This window comes from Plecotus auritus, assembly GCF_963455305.1.
Source record: "Plecotus auritus genome assembly, chromosome: 7".
NCBI lineage: Eukaryota > Metazoa > Chordata > Mammalia > Chiroptera > Vespertilionidae > Plecotus > Plecotus auritus.
Genome location: NC_137774.1, coordinates 53,443,494 through 53,467,870, shown reverse-complemented (window position 1 = coordinate 53,467,870; position 24,377 = coordinate 53,443,494). Strand labels below are relative to the sequence as shown.

Here is a 24,377-nt window from a genome sequence, read left to right as displayed (position 1 = left end):
CTGGAACTTCTGCCGCATACCTTTGATTCCCCTCTCTCCTCGCGCTCTCTCAGTGGTTGTATTTCTTTGCCTCTGCCCTGATTGAAACACAGACCTTCCTGAGAATATCTGAGAACACCTGAGCCCACTGGCTTCTAAAGGGCCAGACCATGTTTCCTCTTCACACTTGTCCAAGTTCTTGCTTCCTTAAGGTTTCAAACATTTGATTTTACCCACCTCCACACACCTGTATATGCAACTACTTTCTTATTCACTGAAGCCATCACTCCTAGTGATGCAAAAATTGTCCCGCCATGTGTATGAATGGCTTCCACATCCACATGCTTGACTTTGACCTCTCTGTTCACTCCACTGCTCCACCTGGGACTGCACAATCCACATAGGGGTACTTGCTGACCCTGCCTTTACTCCATGCTAACCATCCATCCTCACATCCTGACCTGGTCATTATCAACCATCCCTATTCTCTTATCAGAAACTTGTCTCCACCTAGGTTTTCTGATTACTCCAATAAGAGAAGTAAGTCTCTGACCCTCATAAAAATCCCGTCTATTGGACCTACTACTCTCTCCTTACCTTGCAGCTCTCTCTTTCCTTTACCTCTCTTCATAATCATCTTAGATCCCATGATTCAGCATCACACACACACACACACACACACACACACACACACACACACCTGCCTGTCCTCACAGACAACTTTCTTCCTTTCCAGAAAAAACCCTTTAGACTTTTCTCTACTGAACCAAATCGTAGTCCCTCTTCTTTCTTCCCTCTTTTTATAACAGAGAGCTTGTTGCTATCTAGGCCAGGGTTTCTCAGCCTCAGCACGAATAATATTTGGGCCAGATCACTCGACGTTTAGCAGTATTCCTGGCCTCTAGCAACCAGGGGATGCCAGCAGCAAGCCCAGTTGTGACACCAAAAATGTCTCCAGACATTGCCAAAGATGCTTTGGTGGGGATGGGTTGCAAAGTGTCCCTGGTTGAGAACCACAAGTCTAGGTTCATCACTCCACCTGTGCCTGGTACTCTACCTCCCTCTCACATATGTACAATACTCTCAGGAATCATTTGGTATAAAATATCTTTTTCTCTCTTGCATAGTCAGCAACCCCCTCTCAACTGGATTCTTTTCATAAATATTTAAAGTTTCTGAAGTTTCTGCCATCTTAAAAAGTATCTTCCCTCAACAACACTTCTACCCTCAGACACCAGCACCTCTCTTCTCCCCACCACATCTTGCAACAGTTGGTTATTCTCCCTGCCTCCATACCTCCTTCCTTATTTGATTCTTACTCCCTCAAATATGACCCAGGGTCTTGTCATTTTTTCCTGTAGCTTTCATTTAAGTGACTTCCATGTCAATATATGCAGTGGACATTTTTTAGCTAGACATAAGGCTCACCGGAGGAAAACCACATAGAGGGAAGTGAAGATGCTGAGTTTGGTCTTGACCCTGTTGGGTTCCAGGGGTCTCAGAAGCATCCTAGAGGAGATGTTAAGTGGATATTGGGGCAACGAGGGCTGGAGTGACAGGATAGGTCTAGACTGGGGCATAAATGCCTGGGCCTCTGGTGGCATACCTAGGGGCACACGGTATGTGTGCATGTATATGTGTAACAATGCTATAGGTGTGATATGGTCCCTTGAAAAGTGGGGTGCTGGCGTCTAGAGGGTTGTTTTCGAACTTTAGGGTCCTTCAGAATCACCATGAAGGGCTTGAAAAATGCTGAATTATGAGATCTTTCCCCAGAGTTTTTAGTACAGTGAAAACGGAATAGCTTGCCTGGCTAGGAGAATTTGCATTTCTACCCAGTTACCAGATGGTACTGAATCTATTGGCCCGAGTACCACACTTTGAGAACCACTGATCTAGCGTAAGGAGAGGGGGGCCAGGGCTCGACTGGGGCGCTCCAACATTTATTAAGCCACGGGCAGAGGTGAGACCTTGAGGGAGACAGGAAGTATGGAAAAACAAAGGACCACCCCAGCCTGCTGATGGAGAGCTGCCGCAGGTGAAGATGCAGCTGTCCCAGGACTACATCTCCCAGACTGCCCCGCGCCGGCTCGTGTCCGCCCCCTGCAGGCGGCACCAGAGGCGCTGGGAGCATCCCTGTCACTTTTCGCGGAGCATCCCTGAGCGCGGGAGCTGAGCGTGGCCGGTGAGTGGTAGCTGCGCTGGCTGCCGGCGGCTCTACGCCGCAGTCTCGTTGTCTTTCCCGGGCGGCGGGCAAGCGCGGGGCCCGGGGTCCGGGCGCGGGGGCGCAGGACTGCTCCTGTGAGAGGGAGGGCGGGCAGAGGAGGGCACCGCGGCGGCCCCGGCTCCCCAACCTTCCCCGACGCCCTCTTCTCCACCCTCCCGCCCCCCGGCGGGTTCTGCCCTTAGCCCGGGACAAACGTCCAGCCCCGTCCTGCTTACCCAGCCGGGGGCGCGAGGCCGGGGCCGCAGGTGGCAGCGGCAGATGGGCGTCCTCTCCCCGCCCGCCCGTGGTTTGGCGCATGAGCCCAGGACCGAGGACCAGGGGACTCCCAGCGACTGCGGCCTGAGAGGCGCCCTGCCCTCGCTGTGGTGGGACAGGTGCGTGGGCGCGCCTGCCGGGGCCCCCAGCCTTCGGGCTGTCCGGGGGTGCGGTGTGATGTCGGCGACCCAAGCCCTTGGCCACGCTCCGCGTCCACAGCTCGGCCCCCCTGCCCTGGGCCGGCCCGGGAAGGGCGCGGGCTGCGTCCTGGGGTCAGCGGGGGTGCGCGGCGAGAGCCCCTGGCGAGCTCTGGGACCGTGGCTGTTAGGTGCTGCGAGGCTGTCGGGAGTGTAGGAACAACCTCCTTCTCAAATATCTTGAAAGTAAAATTAGTTTTATGTGCTTATATTTTAAAGGAAGTTTGACCCCGAATGTCTCAGTTTTATTTTGTGGGAGCTTCATTTGCCGACGCGCAAGTTTATGTAATAAGCAGTGTTCGGCTTGAAAAGAGATGTTGCTGTGAAGGTGCTCTTCCTTGCCCTCTACCGGGAGGACTGCGTTGGCTGGTGGCCGCGCCATCCCTCAGCAACTGCGCCAGCTGGAGGCAGGAGATAAAGTGTTTTTTAAAAGTAGAACCACAGTCAGCCCTTTAGAACAAATTTCGGTTTCAGAAGATGTTTGTTATCCAGTTTCAAATACGATGTTATTTCAACATTAAGATGTGGGGGGAAGGGAGAACAATAGCTTGTCAATCCTAGTATCTTGCTCTTTTCAGAAAATACCTTTTCAGGGTTCACTCTCAAAGCAAGCACCTGTAGTTGGGCAGCCAACACTAGGTGCGAGATGAGCTCCCATGAAAAATCTACCGGTTTTAACAGTTTGTTAGTTGATTTGTTTGGCTGTTATAGGTAGACAATCCTGTCTTCTATTAAGAAACAATAGTTATCTTTTCCTAACATTTTTGCTTCTTATTTCTTGTCTTCCAACGACCACCCTTTCTCTACAGTGTTGCCTATTAAAGTTAAATAGGATATTTTTGTTTTAGGCTTGATTTTAGGGGAATGCTCCCACTGTATCTTCATTAGTATATTCTTTGTCATATTAAGTAAGTTTCCATTTATGTCTAATTACTAAGAATTTTAAAAGTCAGGGTTACATGTTGATTTCCTCCCCCCCAAATGCTTTTACATAGTATGTATTGATATGACCATGTAGTTTTCTTCTTAAAATTATTAACATAGGTGATTATACCGCTAGATATTCTGTTTCTAAAATCATAGGATAATTTAAAATGCTCTATTGGGTTGTTCAAGACGCTAACATTTTATTTAGGGTTTTGTTATCCAGTCACCTCCCATTTGGCTTAGCTCTTCAAATTAAACATTATTGCTGTTATTATTATTATTTTCTAGGTCAGTAATTATTAGCTTTAATTACCTGTTTACTATTTTCTTCATTCTTTTTTTTTTGGGGGGGGAGAGATAGTGGAAGGGAGAGGGAGAGACAGAGAGAGAGAAACATCAATGTGATGTGAGAGAGACACATTGATTGGTTGTCTCCACACGTGCCCTGGCCAGGGCAGGCTATTGAGCCTGCAACCTTGACCAAAATCGAACCCAGGACCCTTCAGATTTTCTGTTTCTTCTTGATTCAGTCTTGGAAGACTGTATGTTTCTAGGAATATATTCATTTCCTCCAGATTGTCCAATTTGTAGGCATATAATTTTTTATAATGTTTTCTTAACAATCCTTTGTATTTCTGTGGTGTCAATTGTCACTTCTCTTCTTTCATGATTATATTTATTTGGGTCCTCTCTCTTTTTTTCTTGATGAATCTAGTTAAAGGTTTATCTTTTTTTTCTTTCTTTTTTTCCTTCAAGGGACCGGTTCTTTGTATTGTTGATCTTTTGTATTGTGTGTGTTTTTTTAGACTCTATTTTGTTTATTTTTCTCTGATTTTTATTATTTCCTTCCTTCTGCTTATTTTGTTGTTCTTTTCTATTTCCTTTAGATATAGGGTTAGATTGTTAGAGTTTCTTTGTTTCTTGATGTAGGCCTATACTGCTGTGAATTTCCCTCTTAGCTCTGCTCTCACTGTGTTCCATAAATTTTGGGTCATTGTGTTTTCATCTTCATTTGTCACAAGGTATCTTTTGATTTCCTTCTTGACCTCATTGTTAACCCAATCATTGTTTAGTTGCATGTTATTTAACCTCTGGGTGTGTGTGTTTCAGGTTATATTTTTCCTTTTAAAATTGTTTTCTGGTTTAATACCATTGTGGTCAGAGAAGATGCCTGATATGATTTTAGTCTTCTTGAATTTATTGAAATTTGTTTTGTGGCCTAACATGTGGTTTATCCTGGAAAATGTCCCATGTTCACTTGAAAAGAATGTATATTCTGCTGCTTTGAGATGAAATGCTCTAAAAATATCAATTAAATCCATCTGATCTAATGTGTCATTTAAGGTTGCTATTTCCTTGTTGATTTTCAGTCTGAAAGGCTCTATCCATTGATAACAATGGGGTGTTATGTCCCCTACTAAGACTGTATTACTGTAGCTCTCCCTTCTTATCTGTCAATATTTGCTTTATATATTTAGATGCTCCTGTGCTTTCAAGGGTTATATCCTCTTGTTGGATTGATACCTTTATCATTATGAAGTATCTTTCTTTGCCTCATATTATAGACTTTGTTTTAAAGTCTATTTTATCTGGTGTAAGTGTTGCTATCCTAGCCTTTTCTTCTGTTTGTTTCCATTTGCATGAAACATCTTTTTCCATCACTTTACTTTCAGTCTGTGTGGGTGTTTTGATCTAAAGTGGGTCTCTTGTAGGCAACATATGTATAGGTCTTATTTTCTTATTCACTCAGCTACCCTATGGCTTTTGATTGGAGCATTTAATCCATTTACATTTAAAGTGATTATTGATTGCTATGTAGTTATTGCCATTTTATTATTCACATTTATGGTTTTTTTCTTGTTCTTAAAGAAGTCCCTTTAACATTTCTTGTAGTACTGGTTTGGTGGTGATGAACTTTCTTTAGCTTTTTCTTTCTGGGAAGTTTTTGTATTTTAAATGATAGCCTAGCTCAGTGGTCAGCAAACTGCGGCTCGCGAGCCACATGCGGCTCTTTGGCCCCTTGAGTGTGGCTCTTCCACAAAATACCACGGCCTGGGCGAGTCTATTTTGAAGAAGTGGCGTTTGAAGAAGTGGCGTTAGAAGAAGTTTAAGTTTAAAAAATTTGGCTCTCAAAAGAAATTTCAATCATTGTACTGTTGATGTTTGGCTCTGTTGACGAATGAGTTTGCTGACCACTGGCCTAGCTGGATAGAGTAGTCTTGGTTGTAGGTCCTTGCTTTTCACCACTTTGAATATTTCATGCCAATTTCTTTTGGCCTGAAAAGTTTCTGTTGAGAAATGTGCTCATAGTCTTATGGGAGCTCTCTTGTAGGTAAGTAACTGGATTTCCCTTGCTGCTTTTAAGAATCTCTATTTTTAATCTTTGCCATTGTAATTATGATGAATCTTGGTATGGATCTCTTTGGGTTCATCTTGTGTCTCTGTACTTTCTGGGCTTGTATGTCTATTTCCTTTGCCAGTTTAGGGCAGTTTTCAATTATTATTTCTTCAAATAAGTTCTCAATCCCTTGCTCTCTCTCTAGTTCAGTACCCCTTCAGTGCTCATGTTGTTATGGTTGATGTTGTCCCAGAGGTCCCTTAAACTATGCTCATTTCTTTCTGAATTTTTTTTTTTCCTATTTGCAGTGTCAATTGGGGGTTTTCTGCTACCTTGTCTTCCAAATCACTGATTTGATCTGGTTCATATAATCTGCTGTTGATTCCTTTTAGTGTATTCTTTATTTCAGTTATCGTATTCTTCATTTTTCACTGGTTCTTTTGGCTGCATTCTTGAATTTTGGCTTCACTAGATTTCTCTAGTCCATTTATTTAAAAGTTATTTTTACATTTGTTCTTAAGTTTTTAAAAGATGTTTTTATAGCTGGCATGTTTTGGGATCTCTATTCTGTCATATTGCTGAAATAAAGATGCAGATTAAAAACAGGTTTGTAGCCTAATTAACTGTCAGTTTTGTGACCTTTCTCTGGACCCTGAATATATTGGGTACAAAGTTCTATATTTACCTTAATTATAATTTATGTTCTCTGTATCAACTTATTTTGTTTGTTTGTTTGTTTGTTTGTTTGAACTATTGATTCTGAGAGTTGTGTTAAAGACTTCCACTATGATTCCTATTTGGTTTCTTTTATTTTTATCCGTTTTTGATATATATATGCTATGTTTTTAGGTGCTTAAAACGTCATAGTTTTTATATCTTCATGAACTGTACCTTTTGGGAATAAAATAGTCATCTTAACATTTTTTTTATTTTAGTTATGTTTTGTTTGATATCACTATTGCTACACCTGCTTTACTTTTGTTAGCATTTATATGGAATATCTTTTTCCATTCATTAATTTTCAATTTCTTGTGTTTTTTTTTAGTTGTAAGTCTTATGATTAGCTTATAAGTTAGATTTTTTTCTTACTTAATGTTTGTCCTTTTTTTGTTAATCCTCACCTAAGGATATTTTTTCCATTGATTTTAGAGCGTGGGAAGGAAGGGAGGAAGCCGGGGAGAGAGACAGAGAGAGAAACATCCATATGAAAGAGACACATTGATTGGTAGCCTCCTGCACGTGCCCCGGCCAGGGGCCCTGTATTGAACCTGCAACCTAGGTACATGCCCTAGACTGGAAATCGAACCTATGACCCTTGGGTGCATGTGCCAATGCTCTAACTGTTAAATGAGGCATGATCTCCCCCATGAGTGTGCAGAGGGAGTGTGGTGTGGCCCACGAGAGAGGAAGGGTGAGTGACAGACCACAAATCCAAAGGTGGCTATTTAGGGCAAGTATCCCCACTGCTAAACGAATCACCATGAGAAATGAGAGGTGACCCTCTGGACTGGGTGTCCCCAATCCAGAAGGATCCAAAGTCAAACGGCTGAGGAGTCTTGTGGCCTAGCGCTAGGACTTTTGAGATGAGAGACTTTCGAGATGTCAGTGAGAGTGGGCAGAAGACTCCAGATGAGGGAAATTGTGGCACGTCACTCACCTAGAGAAGTTTGGCCGCTGTGGGATGGAGGGTCAGCAATGGAGAAGGAGAGATTCTCCATCCGGCGTCCTCCTTGGCTGGTTCGGGAGGGTCCATGAGGGAGGTCTAATCGAGGCCGGCAATCGAGTCACCCGAGTAGGATTCAGAAGTAAGCCCAGGTCAAGCTGCCGCTGCTTACTGCTCTCAAAGTAGCAAACTCAGGATGACCAAAGCTGGGGTGATGGCTCCCCATCCCCGTGGAACCCTCCCAGGTTTCAGCATCAAAAGTTAGGGTCACCAAAAGGGGAACACACAAGGCCAAAGTGGTAAGGGATTATAAATTTACTAGAGGCCTGATGCACAAAATTCGTGCAAGGGGCTCGGCCCTCATAGCCCTGGCTGCCTTGGCTGGCCCTCGCAGACCCGGCTTTGTCTGGAAGGTCATGTGGACGGTCGTCTGGAAGGATGTCTGGATGGTCGTTCTGCTATTCAGTCTAATTAGCATATTAGCTCTTTATTATATAGGAGGATTAGGTCATCTGAATATCAGATGGGCTGAGCCCCCAAATGGTGCCAGCCCCCAAAGACAGGGAGTCAGAGGTTTTAAAAGACTCTAGGCAGTCTTTTTCTAGGCGGAGAATTCTCTGTGCAGGTCTGGATTCTGGGAAACTCCATAGGGGAGAGATAATGGTCTTAGCAAGTGGAATGTGGTCTAAGCAAGTGGAATGTCCATTGTGAAATGGCCTAAAGGGGAGTTCCCAGGGGAGGGGTATCGATTCAGTTATTTGATCAGACCTAACACCAACCACTTGATAACACCGGTCAGGGCTGTTTGTCTTTTTGTTTTCTTGTTAAGTGTGCTAAAATACACATAATATAGAATTTATCACCTTAATCATTTTTTAAGTTCACTAGTGTTAAGTACAGTGATATGGTTTGCAGTGAATCTCCAGAACCTTTTTGTCTTGCAGAGTTGGATCTCTATACCCATTAAACAACAGCTCCTGATATCACTATTCTACTTCCTATCTCTGTGATTTTGGCTACTTAAGTACCTCGTATAAGTGGAATCATAAGTATTTGTCTTCTTTTGACTGGCTTATTTAAATGAGCATAATATCTGAAGACTCATTCATGTTGTAGCACAAAGAATATATGTACTTGTAATAGATATTTCAAGTTGTCCTTCAAAGAAGTTATCAATATATATATCCTAGTAGCAAAAATGCTAATTTCCATACATTCTCACTAACATGGTGATGTTAACATTCCATGCTGATAGGTAAAATATATTCCTAGTTTTAATTTGCATTTCCTTTATTAAGTGAGGTTGAGCATCATATATGCTGAAGAGCCATCTGTATTTTCTGTGAATTGTGTATTGCCTTTGCACATTTTTATTTGGGGTTAATGGTGTTTTTTCCTTGGGTTTGTAGGAATCCTTTATGTATAAAAAAATCACTCTTTCTCTGGATATGAGTAAACATATCAGTTCACTCAGTGGTGTTTATTTAACTGTGTTTGTTTAAGCATTCAAAAAGATTTGGTTTTTATGTACTTGATTTTTTTTCTTTAATAGTTCTTGCATTTTCCTATCATAAACAGAAAGACCTTCCGCATTCTGACTGTAAAGATTCTCCTGTGTTTTCTTCTGCTGATTACTTCAGGTTCTTCTTTGAGGTATTTGGTACTGCTGGAGTCATTTTTGGTATAAGGGTTAAAGCAGGGTGCTCACCTATACTTTTTCCAGGTGCCTGTGCAGCTGTCTCACACAATTTATTGAGTCCATCCATCCTTTCCTTTGGAATACCAGCTTTATCGGTATATTAAATTCCTGTATGTGTTCGGACCTAGTTCTTTCTTTTATTTTTTTATTCTGTGGTTGATCTGTTTGTCTATTCATGTACCAGTAACAAAACTTTAAAAAATCTAGGCTTATAATATATATATTTGTTTTGTTGTGAATCCTCACCCAAGGATATTTTTTTCCCACTGATTTAGAGAGAGTTGAAGGGAGGGAGGGAGTGGGGGGAGAGAGACAGAGAGACAGAGAAGAGAGAGAAAGAGAGAGAGAGAGAGAGAGAGAGAGAGAGAGAGAGAGAGAGAGAGAGAAACATCGATGTGAGAGAGACAAATTGATTGGTTGCCTCCTGCACATGCTCAGACCGGGGCCAGGATTGAACCAGCAACTGAGGTACATGCCCTGGACCAGTGTGTGGGCTGACCCTCTAACCTCTGAGCAACACGGGCCAGGACTAGGCTTACAATATTTTTTTAAATACTAATTTAATAAAATTACTTTGGAGAGAAGTCATGTTGGAATATTTTAGTAATATCTTCACAGTGATGTTCTGGATGATTCTTCTGGGCATAATTTGCTCATTGTTACTTGATAGGATTACTTGCTTTTAATTGATTTTGCTGATGGAACTAAGGACTTTTGGTTGGTTATTCTACATTCTCGTACCCCAGCTCCCCAGTAATATAGGAAATGAATACAGATTGGAAGAGGAAATTCAGATTTTTGTTGTTGTTCTGGACTATATTGACAATTTAGACTCATACTTGATATTTTCACATCAGTAAGCATCCCCCTTTAGGGAAACTGGTCATGGATATTCTCCAGGAAAAAAATTAGTACTATTTTTTAGACATATGAATGTATAAGCTGGTAAAGAGGAACTTTATTTTTTAATTAAAAAAAATTTTAATTATTTTTTTATTTTTAAAAATCTTTACCTAAGGATGATTTTTTCATTGATTTTAGAGAGATAGGAAGGGAGGGAGGAAGGAAGGGAATGAGGAAGAGAGTGAGGGGGGAGAAAAGAGGGAGGGAGAGGGAGAGAGAGAAATATCAATGTGAGAGAGAAACATTGATGGGTTGTCTCCCACATGCACCCTGACCAGGGCATGGAACCCGCAACTTGGGTATGTGCCCTGACCAGGAATTGAACCTGCAACCCTTGGGTGCATGGGAGGATGCCCAACCAACTGAGCCACACCGGGCAAGGCAAGAGGAACTTTTTCAGGCATAATTTCAGAGCTATAGAAGCACGTCTTTGTGGTTATGATCTTACAGCACAGTATGTCCCAAATAAGCACTTGGGTATTTCTTTTAAAAAGTTATAATTTAATTCTGTCTTGACCTTATCAAATACTGTCTTTAAAAATGTATATTTAGCCCAGCTGGCGTGGCTCAGTGGTTGAGCATTGAACTATTAACCAGGAGGTCACAGTTCGATTCCCAGTCAGGGTACATGCCCAGGTTGTGGGCTTGATCCCCAGTAGGGGGCGTGCAGGAGGCAGCCGATCAATGATCCTCTCTCATCACTGATGTTTCTATCTCTCTTTCCCTCTCCCTTCCTCTCTGAAATCAATAAAAATATATTTTAAATGTATATTTATATAAGCATTTGCTTTAGTGATTTTTCTTTTAAACTTCATTCTTTTGTTAATTCAACAATTATTAATTGATTATCTACTCTATGCTAAATAATGTTCTAGGTACTGGTAATCAATAGGGAATGAAACAGACAAGGACCCTCCTCTCCTTGAGTTTGTAATCTAGTGGGGAGATAGGCAATAAGTAAGAAAATTTTAGATAGTGATTTGTTTTTATGGAGAAAATAAAGCAGAGGCATGAAAGTGAATGACGTTGGGATAATATCTGGTAATGTTGTTGATGGAAATCAGGTTCTTCCATGGGGTCACGAGGGAAGCATTCTAAGGACCCATGGGTGGGAGATTGTGGTGTGGCAAGGTTTATTCAGGAAGGCTGCCTCTGGGTTTCCAATGTCCCATCTCCATCCATCCTACCATGGAAAAAGTCCAGCCTTATCTTTAGCAAGGCCAAATAAAGGCCAGTGTTCTTTCAAATTAAAGCTTCACCCTTTGGAGCTCATGTGGTCTGTCACAGGCCCCAGGTGGCCCATGGCTGCGTGTTCCTGGGTGAGAGTATACACAAGGAACAGGCTAGTGCATTATTGGAGGAGGGAGGGGCAAAGAGAGAGAGAACCCATGCTCTTCTTTGTCTCCTGGGATTGTAACCAAGAGATTTTTTTTTTTTAAACATATTTTATTGATATTTTACAGAGAGGAAGGGAGAGGGTTAGAGAGCTAGAAACATCGATGAGAGAGAAACATCGATCAGCTGCCTCCTGCACACCTCCCACCGGGGATGTGCCCGCAACCAAGGCACATGCCCTTGACCGGAATCGAACCCGGGACCCTCCAGTCCGCAGGCCGACGCTCTATCCACTGAGCCAAACCGGTTTCGGCTAACCAAGAGATTTTTGAAAATAACCAATCAATTTCCCAAGCTTTCCTGGGCTTTCTGTGGGTTCACCCTGATCAATGATCCCTTTCCCAGGCTATACTGATAGGCCTCTATGGTCAAGCACCTCCCCTGCACCATTTTGACTTCTACCGCGCATGTGCTTACCTCCCTCTGCCTCCCCTCCCCCCAATCTGGTATTGAAGGCAGGAAAGGAGGAGTGTTAATCCCCTTGGAGGGACAATGCTGCGATTCCCAGGGCGGGGCAGGGGTGAAGCTGTAGCTTCCTGCAGAAGCAAACAGGCGCATGCTCCCAAATTGATTATGTTCAATAATGTCTGACTCCCTTTGCTTCCTTTCTTTTATTATCCAGCTATCTTCGGTAGCAGTAAGAAGTCAATGTTGTAAAACTTAAAATGTGCTGCCATTTATTAGAGGTGCAATGTAGGGAAATGGAAAAAGTTGTGGACTTTAGAGTTAGATAAGGTCCTGGACAAACTCTGGTTTTCTACACACACGTTGTGTGAACTTGAGCAAATTACATAACCTCTCTGATCCGAGTTTCCTCAACTGCCCCGAGGGAAAATAACATACCTAGCTCATAGCAGCTTTTGAGAATGTGGCAACTTAAGGGAAAAACCCTACGAAGGTGTTTGACTTGTCATAGTTGCTTTAAAAATAGTAGCTAAAATATTATTGGACTAATCACCTCCTTCATTAAAATTTCAAAAATAACAAATGTCCCCATGATTTCATTAGTTTTAATATCTGTGCTTAATAAGATGTTTAAATAGTCTTCATGCCCATTGTCACCATGGTAACTTAAAATGGCGACTTGCTGATATCAGCTTATTTATTTTCATGATTTATCATAGTTCAGTGTTCATCTACTGTTGGTCAAATCGAGGTCATAAATACAGTAACGGAAAGGGAACTACATTTGTGTTTAACATTGCATCAAAATGGAGGTCCAGAACAGAAACAGAACCAGCACATTTTCATGCGTTCCACTAAGGACTATGACAGAGTATGATTCAAAGATGCTTCAATACTTCATCCCTACTGCTAGGGACCTACACTGGGATCCTACAGACTGGGGCAGGGCGGGGCCCCAAGAGAGCAAGTCTATCGGTTGCTGATGGGTTCTTTCCACAGAGGAGGGTCTGAGGCCAAGCTGAAGGCGTCACTACTTAGATAGGCAGCCCAGTACAAATGGCTGTGCCAGGGAGGACTAAGGATTATAAGTTAGGGAACTGGAAAGGAGGTAGGCCAGAATGACAAAACCTACCCAGGGAGATGGAGCAAGGTCTACATACAGCGAGAGAAGGGAGGGAGGCTCAAGTAACAGCTAAACAATTGGAGATGTGTTTTTCAATGTGGGGCTGCATCTGTATTTCTAATACACACAGTTTGTTGTGTATCTATTTGCCCCAGATACAAGTCTTCAATAAATAACACCCATTCTTTTGTTTGTTTATTTTGTTAATCCTCACCTGAGGATATATTTTTTCCATTGCTTTTTCAGAGAGTGGAAGGGAGGGAGGGAAGGACTGAGAAAGAGAGAGAGAGTTGCCAAAACCGGTTTGGCTCAGTGGATAGAGCGTCGGCCTATGGACTGAAGGGTCCCGGGTTCGATTCCGGTCAAGGGCATGTACCTTGGTTGCGGGCACATCCCCAGTGGGGGTGTGCAGGAGGCAGCTGATCGATGTTTCTCTCTCATCGATGTTTCTAGCTCTCTATCCCTCTCCCTTCCTCTCTGTAAAATGTCAATAAAATATATTTAAAAAAAAAAAAAGAGAAAGAGAGAGAGGGGGAGAGAGAGAGATAGAGAGAGAGAGAAACATTGATGTGAGAATGTGAGAGAGACACATCGGCTGGTTGCCTCCTGCATGTGCCCCGACCAGGGGTGGGGAGCGAACCTGCAACCCAGGGATGTGCCCTTGACCAGGAATCGAACCCACGACCCTTTGGTGGGTGGACTGACACTCTAGCCACTGAACCACACTGGCCAGGGCAAATAGCACACATTCTTTCTTCCTTTTCTTCTCTCTCAAGTAAAATGGTCCCTCCTCTGTCCCAAGTCAATGGGTAAGAGATTCTACCAACCTGTGTCAACTTTGTCCACCAAAACCCCCAACGCGGACTGCTGTTAACTTCCTTTCATGGCTAAGTCTTTAGGAGTAGCCTGAGTCTATTTATCTTTTATTTTCTTTTTTGTTGTTTTGATCTTTTTTATTTTTAAGTCCTCACCCGAGGATATGTTTTTATTGATTTTAGAGAGAGAGAGGAAGGGAGAGAGAGAGAGAAAGAGAGAGGGAAAGAGAAAACCATCAATGTGAAACAAACATTGATTTGTTGCCTCCCATATGAGTCTGACTGGGTATTGAACCCAAAACCTTGATGTGTGCCCTGACGGGGAATCAAACCCGCAACCCTTTTGATGTACAGGACAAAACTCCAACCAACTGAGCCACCCGGCCAGAGCTTGTTTCGATCTTTTTGTTTGGTGATGAAATGCATCAGTTTTGCACTGGGAAACATTATTTTTCCCTTGAGGAAGAATGTAGTTGGTTTACCAAAGAGGCCACTGTACATGAAGGGGCACATGGTTTTCTGCCACTATGTCAGAAGCTTCATAAAAACGATAAAGCACTCTAGCCTTAGGAGCAAATGGATCAGTCGTCCAATAAATTCCAGTTATTGATTATTTGCCATTGTACTGCCTATTTGCCTTCTCTTCTTTAACTGCCTCTGTGGCATACACTTGGCATACAGGTGATGCATCTCTCCATCTTGCATTTTAGTCCTGGTCAAGAGTGATCTTTATGGCTGTGAGGAGGTGTATTCATATTACTCTCAACCCAACTTTTATGCTTCATTGAACCACTTTGCTGTATCAATTCTGTGAACTGATACAATGTGAGAAAATAGAAAAAGATGAAAGCTATGAATTTTAATAAATACAAACATCAGTACACAAATATTACGAAAATTATTGTGAAAATAGTGACAGACTAAGCCGACAAAGTACATCTTTTTGACGGAAGGTTAGCTGCAGAACAATGCCCAGTGCAAGTCTAAATTCCAAATGTAATGGTTATAGTAAGAGTGTAACAGGATTTCAGTGAAAATAATTTTACGGTTCATATTTGTGGAATATATGTGAACAAAATTGTTTTGCTTGTTTATTTTGAATTTGGATTTCCAGAGTACCTTTTGATAGACTTTCGTGCCATTTTTCTTTCATTTATTCAACAAACATTTACTAGGCTCTCTGTGCTGGCGCTCTGCAAGGGCAGAGAGGTATGTGGTGAGTAGCACAGGGTTTTGCCTGTTAATGTTTTTACATGTGTAGTTTTCTTCTGTATCATATCAGTCTGTACTTTACTGCTTGTTTGCCTGTTTCTCCTTTTTCTTACCTATTATGTTTCAGATCAGTAAACTATTTTAAGTCTATGTCGTCATTTCAGATTACTTTGTTCTCCAATTTTAAACATATAATAACAATTATGGTATTAGTCCTTGTTAATATGGACTTAGAAATTCAGTTTTTTAAATTTTAGGTACAATACAAAATCACATTCTTAAATTCAAATATAGAGATTAAAGTGTGAGAACTCCCGCTTTATAATCTCTACTGCACCTGCCTTTTAAGAGCCATAAACACAAGTATATGAAAGTGCCTGTTTCCTATATTTTTGCTGGCACTAGTCTAGCCTGGCCGGTGTGGCTCACTGGTTGAGAGTCAACCCATGAACCAAGAGGTCACGGTTTGATTCCTGGTCAAGGCACATACCTGGGATGCAGGCTTGATCCCCAGTAGGGGGCATGCAGGAGGCAGCCAATCGATGATTCTCTCTCATCATTGATGTTTCTCCCTCTCTCTCTCCCTCTCCCTTCCTCTCTCTGAAATCATTTTAAAAATGTATAGAAATATATTAGTCCTTATGATGGGTTTAGATTACTATAAAATATCTTATTGCTTTAGTTCATGTTTGTTGGATATTAAATAGAATAAGCATCTTTTCATATGCTTAGTAGTATTTTCCTTTTGAGAATTGCCCTTTCCTGCCCTTTGCTTTTTTTTCTGTGGGACTGTTTGTTTCTTAAGTTAATTTTGGTAATCTATATTTTCCTAGAAAATTATCTGTTTTGCCTAGTTTACAAATCCACATATGTAATTATGTCCTCTTTTTTGTTTTTGGGTTGGTTACCTTCTTTTTTTTTTTTCTTCCTTGATTAGGTTGGCCAGAGGTTCTATCTTTTTAGTCCTTTAAGACACTGGCTTTTAGTTTTATTTATATTTAAGACCATTCTAAAAAATACTTTACATTTCTTTAATTGCTGCCTTTATATTTATTTATTTCTTCCTTCTGCTTTCTGTGGATTGAGGGAAGTCCCTCCCTGCACACAGAGGAAGGTGAGAGCAAAGGTTCAAAGGTGGTTGTTGGAAGTTGGGAAAATAATTTTCGACATCATTCTTTCCTCACCCACCAGCACAAATACAGACAGTTCATAACCAGTGAAGAAACAAGAGTTAGGAATCAGACTGATGGAAATTGGATATCAGCTTTGTTTTTTAATATATTTTTATTGATGTCAGAGAGGAAGGGAGAGAGAGAGAAATATCAATGATGAGAGAGAATCATTGATTGGCTGCCTCCTGCACGCCCCCTACTGGGGATTGAACCCACAACCTGGGCATGTGCCCTGACTGGGAATTGAACCACGACCTCCTGGTTCATAGGTCAATGCTTAACCACTGAGCCACGCCATCTGGGCGGTATCAGCTTTGTTAATAGTGAAAATGCTTGACCTCCCCTTTCTGAGTTATATCTGACTGAGAAATTCTTAGAATAAATGCTCTTTTGGGCGGAATCCAAGATGGTGGAGAAATTGGTGGAAGTTACTCATCTCCTTCCAGAACAAAACTGGAATTACAACTAAATTATATATAGAACAATCAGCCTGAATTACCAACTGAAGACTAGCTGAACAGAAAGAAGTCTTATAACCAAGGATTTACAGAAGAAGCCACATCAAAACTGGTAGAAAGGGCTGAGACACAGAGAACTGGCCCTGCAGCCACTTGTCACGGTCAAGTATTGGGAGGGCTATCTCAGCTGCAGGGGTCCCCCTGAGGAGCAAAGGGTCTCAGCCTCATATGGGCTCCCCAGCCCTGAGTACCAGCGATGGGAAGAGGAGCTACATAACACCTGGCTGTGAAAATCAGTGGGATTTTCATCCACCGGAGAGAGATTGGAGTCTCAGAGAAACCCAGGAGCCTCTTGAAACGACACACAAAATCTTGTTTGTTGACACTACACTGGGCTCCTGGGGAGGGACAGAGGCTTAGAGTGGACTGGAGTCATACAGGAAAATATTGGGTTGTGTGGTTTTGAGGAGAGAGCTGGAGGGACAGTTGTCATTGTCTCTGTGCTGAGTCCGTCTCCCACACTGCCCACAGACACCATCTTTCCTGGGTTGAACACAGCACTCCATGCCAAGTCAACCTAGAAGGATGCACCAGCCCCACCCTCGCAACTCCCTGTGCCCTGTCTGGCCAAGCTCACACCCTGCAGAGGTGTCTGCTAGTTGTGATCAGCCTAGACCAGCTGTGCAAACTTTTTTGGAAGAGTCTTAAAAAGGTCCATTCTCCTCCCCTCACCCATATACCCCAAATGGTGCCACCATACCATCATTCCTGTGCAGAGCTATTCCTCCACACAGCCAAATCATAATTTGTTTTAGCCCGATGAGCAATACTGGCCTCACTCTAATGGACCCCGCTCTGCTTCAAAGGCCTGCAGTCCCCATGCAGGTGACGGCTGACCAGGTATACCCTGAGACTTTGGCTGAGTGGCCTCAGACCCAGAACTGGCACCAAGTTTGAATCATTATCAACCTGGTGAACACGACTGGTGACCCATTTGGAATCTACCACACGCTACTCGCCTACCACCAGAGACTCATTGAGTGACTGAATCTAACAGGCAGCCAGCAGACAGAGGTGGGTCTTGGGGTGCCTTGGGCTGTTTGCTGACCTGCCCCAGGCTTGGTACTGGTGGAAGCTGGACTTGGTAGCAGCTTGGCTCCTACCACATGCACTCAGGCCCATCACAGGTAGCTCCTGGCATTGACCTGCAACAGATCCCTCCCAAGAAGCCCCAGAACCAATATACAGGGTGACAAACCACATCAAAGCAGAACCCAGTTAGCTTCACAAGGAGCACATGCAAAGGGAGATCTTCAAATCTATGGGACTCAGCAAAAGCAGTCCTAAGAGGAAAATTAATAGCATTATAGCCCTAACTCAAGAAACAAGAAAAATCTCAACTAAGCAATCTAACCTAAAGGAACTAGAAAAAGAAAAACAAGTAAAGCCCAAATTGAGTAGAAGGGAGGAAATAATAAAGATCAAAGGAAATAAATGAAACAGAGTAAAAAAAAATTACAAAATATCAATGAAACCAAGAGCTGTTTTTTTGAAAAGATTGATAACCAGACTCATTAAGAAAAAAGAGAGAAGATTCAAATAAATGAAATCAGAAAAAAAACCTGACACCACAGAAATATGAAGGATTATATGAAAATATTATGAACAACTACCTATATGCCAACAAATTAAATATTGTGGAATAAATAAATTCATAGAAATATATAATCTTTCAAGACGGAATCAAGAAGCAACAGAAACTATGAACAGATTGATTACAACCAACAAAATTGAATCAGTAATAAAAAAAAAAAACCTTCCAACAAACATAAGTCCTGGACCAAGTGACCTCACAGGTGATTTTTACCAAACATTCATGGAACTAACACCTATCCTCAAACCATTCCAAAAAATTGAAGAGGAGGGAAGACTTCCAAGCTCATTTTATGAGGTCAGCATTATCCTAATTCCAAAACCAGACAAAGCCACTACACAGAATGAAAATTACAGGCCAACATTCCCATGAACACATGCAAAAATTCTCAACAAAATATTAGCACACCATGAACCCAGCAATACATTAAAAAGATCATACACCATGATTAAGTGGGAGTTATTTCTGGGATGCAAGGTCACTGCAATATACGCAAATCAGTTAACATGATACACCACATACACAAAATAAAGGATAAAAATGTTATGATCTTATCAGTAGATGAAATCCAGCACCTATTGATGATAAAAACTCTCACCAAAGTGGGAATAGAGGGATCGATCATACCTCAACATAATAAAGGCCCGATATAACAAACCCAGAGCTCACATCATATTCCAAAAGGAAAACCTAGAAGGGTTTCCCTTAAGATAGGAATAAGATGGGATGTCCACTTTCACTAATTTTATTTAACACAGTACTGGAAGTCCTAGTCATAGCAATCAGACAACAAGAAGAATAAAAGGCATCCAAATTGGAAAGGAAGAAGTAAAGCTGTCATTATTTACAGGTGACATGGTACTGTATATGGAGAACCCTAAAGATTCCACCATAAAACTATTAGAACTAACAAATGAATTCAAAATAGCAGGATACAAAGTTAATATTAAAAATCAGTTGCATTTTATACACCAATAATGAATTGTCAGAAAGAGAAGTTAAGAAAATAATTTCATGTACAGTTGCATAAATAAAAAACACCTACGAATAAATTTAGCCAAGAAAGTAGAGGGCCTTTTTGTAATAGACCTGTACTTGAAAAATTATAAGACACTAAAAAAAAGAAACTAAAGAAGGTAGGAATAAATGGAAGCATATACTGTGCTTATAGATCAGAAGATTTAAAATCATTAAAATGTCCATATGCTCCAAAGCAATATATAGATTCAACGTAATTCCTTCAAAATACCAATGGCGTTTTCCAGAACTAGTAAAAATAATCCAAAAATTTATATGGAACCACGAAAGACCCTGAATAGCAACAGCAATCTTGAGAAAGAACAAATTTGGTGGTTTAGTGCTACCTGATATCAAATTATACAAGTTTATAGTAATCAAAACAGCATGGTACTGGCAGAAAAACAGTCACACAGATCAGTAGAACAGAATAGAGAGCCCAGAAATAAACCCACAACTATATGGGCAGTTAATACATGACAAAGGAGGCAAACATACAATGGGGTAAAGACAGTGTATTCAATAAATGGTGTTGGTAAGATCAGACAGGTACATAAAGAAATGAAACTAGACCACATTCTTATGCCATATCTTATCTAATAAAAGAGTAATATGCAAATTGACTGTACCTCTGCTACACCCGCAAGCCATGCCCATCAGCCACGGCCACCAGCCAATCAGGAGTGAATATGCAAATAAACCCAACCAAGATGGCTACGGCCACAGAGAGCAGGAGGGAGGCTTGGGTTTCCCCGGCAATGGAGGAAGCCAAGCTTTCCACCTGCCTTTGCCAGCCTAGGCCTCCACTCAAGGCTACAAAGTTTCAATGATAGAAGATACATAAACCCAAACAGAAATGGCGGCAGCCACGGAGCTGGAAAGAGCAGGAGGCTAGGGTTTCCCGCGGCAATGGAGGAAGCCAAGCTTCTGCAGCCCTGGCCGGCCCAGGCCTCTACTTAAGGCTACAAAGTTTCAATTATAGAAGATACATAAATCCCAACAGAAATGGTTGCCACCTCGGAGCAAGCAGAAGGCTTGGCTCCGCTCCAGGCTACAAAGTTTCAATTGTAGAAGATAAATAAACCCCAGATACCAGGGCCTCCGCTTGGGTCGCCAGGGGACGTGGCCAGCCTGCAAACTACCACAGGCCCCTCTCCCAGGCCGCCCCAAGCCCCAAGGGAACCCCCACCCTGATCCAGGACACCCTTCAGGGCAAACCAGCTGGCCCCCACCCATGCACCAGGCCTCTATCCTATCTAATAAAAGAGTAATATGCAGATTGACCATCACTCCAACACACAAGATGGCTGCCCCCATGTGGTCAAAGATCCTGCCCCCATGTGGACACAAGATGGCCACCACAAGATGGCCAGCAAGGGAGGGCAGTTGGGAGGGACCAGGCCTGCAAGGGAGGGCAGTTGGGGGCGATCAGGCCACCAGGGGAGCGTAGTTGGGAGGGACCAGGCCTGCAAGGGAGGGCAGTTGTGGGCGATCAAGCCTGCAGGGGAGGGCAGTTGGGGTGACCAAGCTGGCAGAGGAGGGAAGTTGGGGGCGACAAGGCCTGCAGGGAAAAGCAGTTGGGAGGGACCCAGGCCTGCAGGGGAGAGCAATTGGGGGGGACCAGGCCTGCAGGGGAGGGCAGTTGCGGGGGACTAGGCCTGCAGAGGAGAGCAGTTGGGAGACCAGGCCTGCAGGGGAGGGAAGTTAGGGGTGACCAGTCCTGCAGGGGAGGGCAGTTAGGGGCAAACAGGCTGGCAGGGGAGCAGTTAGGCATCAATAGGCTGTCAGGGGAGTGGTTAGGGGGTGATCAGGCTGGCAGGCAGAAGCACTTAGGGGCAATCAGGACGGCAGGCAGGCGAGCAGTTGGGAGCCAGCAGTCCTGGATTGTGATAGGGCAGTCGGAAATCCCTCGAGGGGTCCCAGATTGGAGAGGGTGCAGGCTGGGCTGAGGGACACCCCCCCGCCGTGCACGAATTTCATGCACCAGGCCTCTTGTACAATTATAAAAGACTTAAATGGAAAGTCTGAAACCATAAAATGCCTAGGAGAAAACATAGACAGTAAAATCTCGGACATTTCTCTTTAGCCAGATTTTATATATAAATATTCTTGGGCAAGGGAAACAAAAGAAAAAATAAACAAATGGGACTATATCAAAGTAAAAAGTTTTTGCACAAGAAAGCAAACCATCAACAATACAAAAAGACAACCCACTGAATGGGATAACATATTTGCCAATGATACATATGATAAGGGATTATTATCTCAAATTTATAAAAACTCAAAGAACTCAACACCAAAGAAACAGTCCAGTTAAAAAATGGGCAGAGGACCTGAATAGACATTTCTCCAAAGAAGACATACTGATGCACAATAAACATGAAAAGATGCTCAACGGGCCCAGCTGGTGTGGGTCAGTGGTTGAGCATTGACCCATGAACCAAAGAGGTCGCCAGTTCAAATCTCGGTCAGGGCAGATGCCTGGGTTGCAGGCTCCATCACAAGTCGGGGTGTGTAGGAGGCCACCAATCAATGTTTCTCATCGATGTTTCTATCTCTCTATTCCTCTTTCTTCCTCTCTCTCTAAAAATCAGTTAAAAAGAGAAAAGATGCTCAATGTAACTAATTATCAGAGAAATGCAAATTAAAACCACAGGGAGATATCACCTCAACTGTCAGAATGACTGTCATCAATAAATCAGCAAATAACAGCTTTTTGAGAGGATGTGGAGAAAAGCCGAGTGTTGCTTTGTCGACACCAGGTCCATGGTGCCATTTCTTTGTAAATGGCCAATGTGCGTCATGGCAGCTCCTGCATTGAGCGTCTGCCCCTGGTGGTCAGTGTGCGTCATAGTGACTGGTCAGATGGTCACCCCCTAACCACTCCCCTGACAGCCTGTTGGTAGGAATGCAGTTGGTGCAGCCACTATGGAAAATTTTATGGAGATTCCTGAAAAAGTTAAAAACGGAACTGCTTTAGACCCAGCGCTTTCACTCTGGGAATATATCTGAAGAAACCCAAAGCACTCATTCAAAAGATTGCCTGCACCCCTGTGTTCATTTCAGGGTTATTTACAATTGTCAAGATATGGAGGCAAACCAAGTGCCCATCAATAGAAGACTGGTTAAGTAAGAATTTGTACATATATACAGTGGAATATGACTCAGTTAAGTTGACTCATACGCAATACAGACAAAGCTCTTGCTGGCACGAATTGCACGTGTGTGTTTCCATCTATCATTGTCGATTGTGAATTTGGTTGACACTTCTATTATAGAGAAAGGGCGAATAGCGATATTAAAATATTTCTTCTAATTAATTTCCTTTTAATGTGCATGAATCTGTGCACTGGGCCACTAGTACTAAATAAAATACTTAATTTGACATAAGCATCTAGTATCTACACCAGCCGAGGGCAAACTATGGCCCGCGGGCTGGATCCGGCCAGTTCGGCTGTTCTGTCCGGCCCATGGAGCCGAAAGAGCGGAGGGTTCTCTTGCTCTCCCCTCCGCTCCTTCACTAGCAGCAGTGTTAACATGGCAACATCGGGAAACACTGCCGCAGCTCCTTCTTCTGAGTGGGCGGATTTATATCCGCCCATTCAGTAGAAGGAACAACCTCTCAATCTTCCAGAGGCTCCTTGTAATGCCCGCAGACGCATCCCCCAACATCACCCTGGGAATGCGTAGACACGTTATCGTGGTGATGTAGGGAGACACGCCCCTGGAGAGCACAGTATCAGAGCATTAGCTAAAAAGGAGACCAACAACACTGTTCCCACTGAAGTTGATGTTTTAAAGACCAAAAACCTTTCAACCCAGTCTACATTGCCATCTACATCTACGTCCCGGGCATAATTTGAAAGTTGCACTAAAGAAAATGTTTAATTTACTGTTTACACATTTTGTTCTTTTCTATTTGTTTTAGTTTTAAATTATTTTATTATATTTAAGTTTAATTTGAAAGGCTTTTGTACCTTTCCTTTGTTAGGCAATTTTATTTTGCCTTTGCCATCTTCAATATAAGGTATGTTATTGTGCTATGATTCCTCCATTTTTTGAAGTTTCAAATTATAATAATTAGTGTTTACATTCTTCTTGTTAAAATGTTTGAAATGAATAAAACTACTGAAATAAATAAAAAAAATGACCGTACCCTTTTATGTAATGATGTTTACTTTGAATTTATATTAGTTCACACAAACACTCCATCCATGCTTTTGTTCCGGCCCTCCGGTCCAGTTTAAGAACCCATTGTGGCCCTCGAGTCAAAAAGTTTGCCCACCCCTGATCTATACTAATAAAGGAGTAATATGCTAATTAGACTGGACGTCCTTCTGGCAGGGCCGAGGCAGAGGCGGTTAGGGGCAATCAGACCAGCAGGGGAGAGCAGTTAGGGGGATCAGGCCAACAGGGGAGAGCAGTTAGGGGGATCAGGCCAACAGGGGAGCAGTAAGGGCATCAGGCAGAGTAGTTAGGGCGATCAGGCAGGCAGGCAGGCAGGCAGGTGAGCGGTTAGGAGCCAGTGGTCCCGGATTGCGGAGAGGGATGGATGTCTGACTGCTGTGAAATAAGTCAGACAGAAAAATACAAATACCATCAGATTTCATTTGGTTAAAGTGTAAAATGTTTGCACCTGGCTATAAAGCAAGTTGTGTTCCTGAGCTGAAGAAACTCGAAGGAGGCTAGTCCCTAGGGAGAGGAAGGCGAGCATTGCTATGTGACATTATTACCTGGCACCCACAGCAATGGTGTCTGGGCTGGGCTGGCTACGGCCGCATTTGCGCCATGGGGTCTTGGTGGCATTGGCTGCTATTTGGTTGGCTGTTGTTCTGGGGTGGTGGCGGGGCCTATGTTCCACTTGGGGGAAGCCGAGTGTTGCTTTGTCGACACCAGGTCCACGGTGCCATTTCTTTGTAAATGGCCAGTGTGCTTCAT

At 42.8% G+C, this 24,377-nt stretch overlaps 1 protein-coding gene across 8 annotated transcripts in view; it reads left to right on the top strand.

Annotated features, from left to right (window-relative positions):
• The first annotated feature begins 2,079 nt into the window (after positions 1-2,079).
• The window catches only part of SPECC1 (sperm antigen with calponin homology and coiled-coil domains 1), a 291,359-nt gene continuing 269,061 nt past the window's right edge, over positions 2,080-24,377 (top strand). For 2 of the 8 annotated variants that reach the window (XM_080681002.1, XM_080680997.1), the window contains exon 1: positions 2,080-2,164. The gene's annotated coding sequence lies outside the window, so the exon portion shown is untranslated. The remainder of the gene's footprint in view (positions 2,165-24,377) is intronic. The other 6 variants (XM_080680992.1, XM_080680995.1, XM_080681001.1 and 3 more) reach the window with 4 other exon arrangements.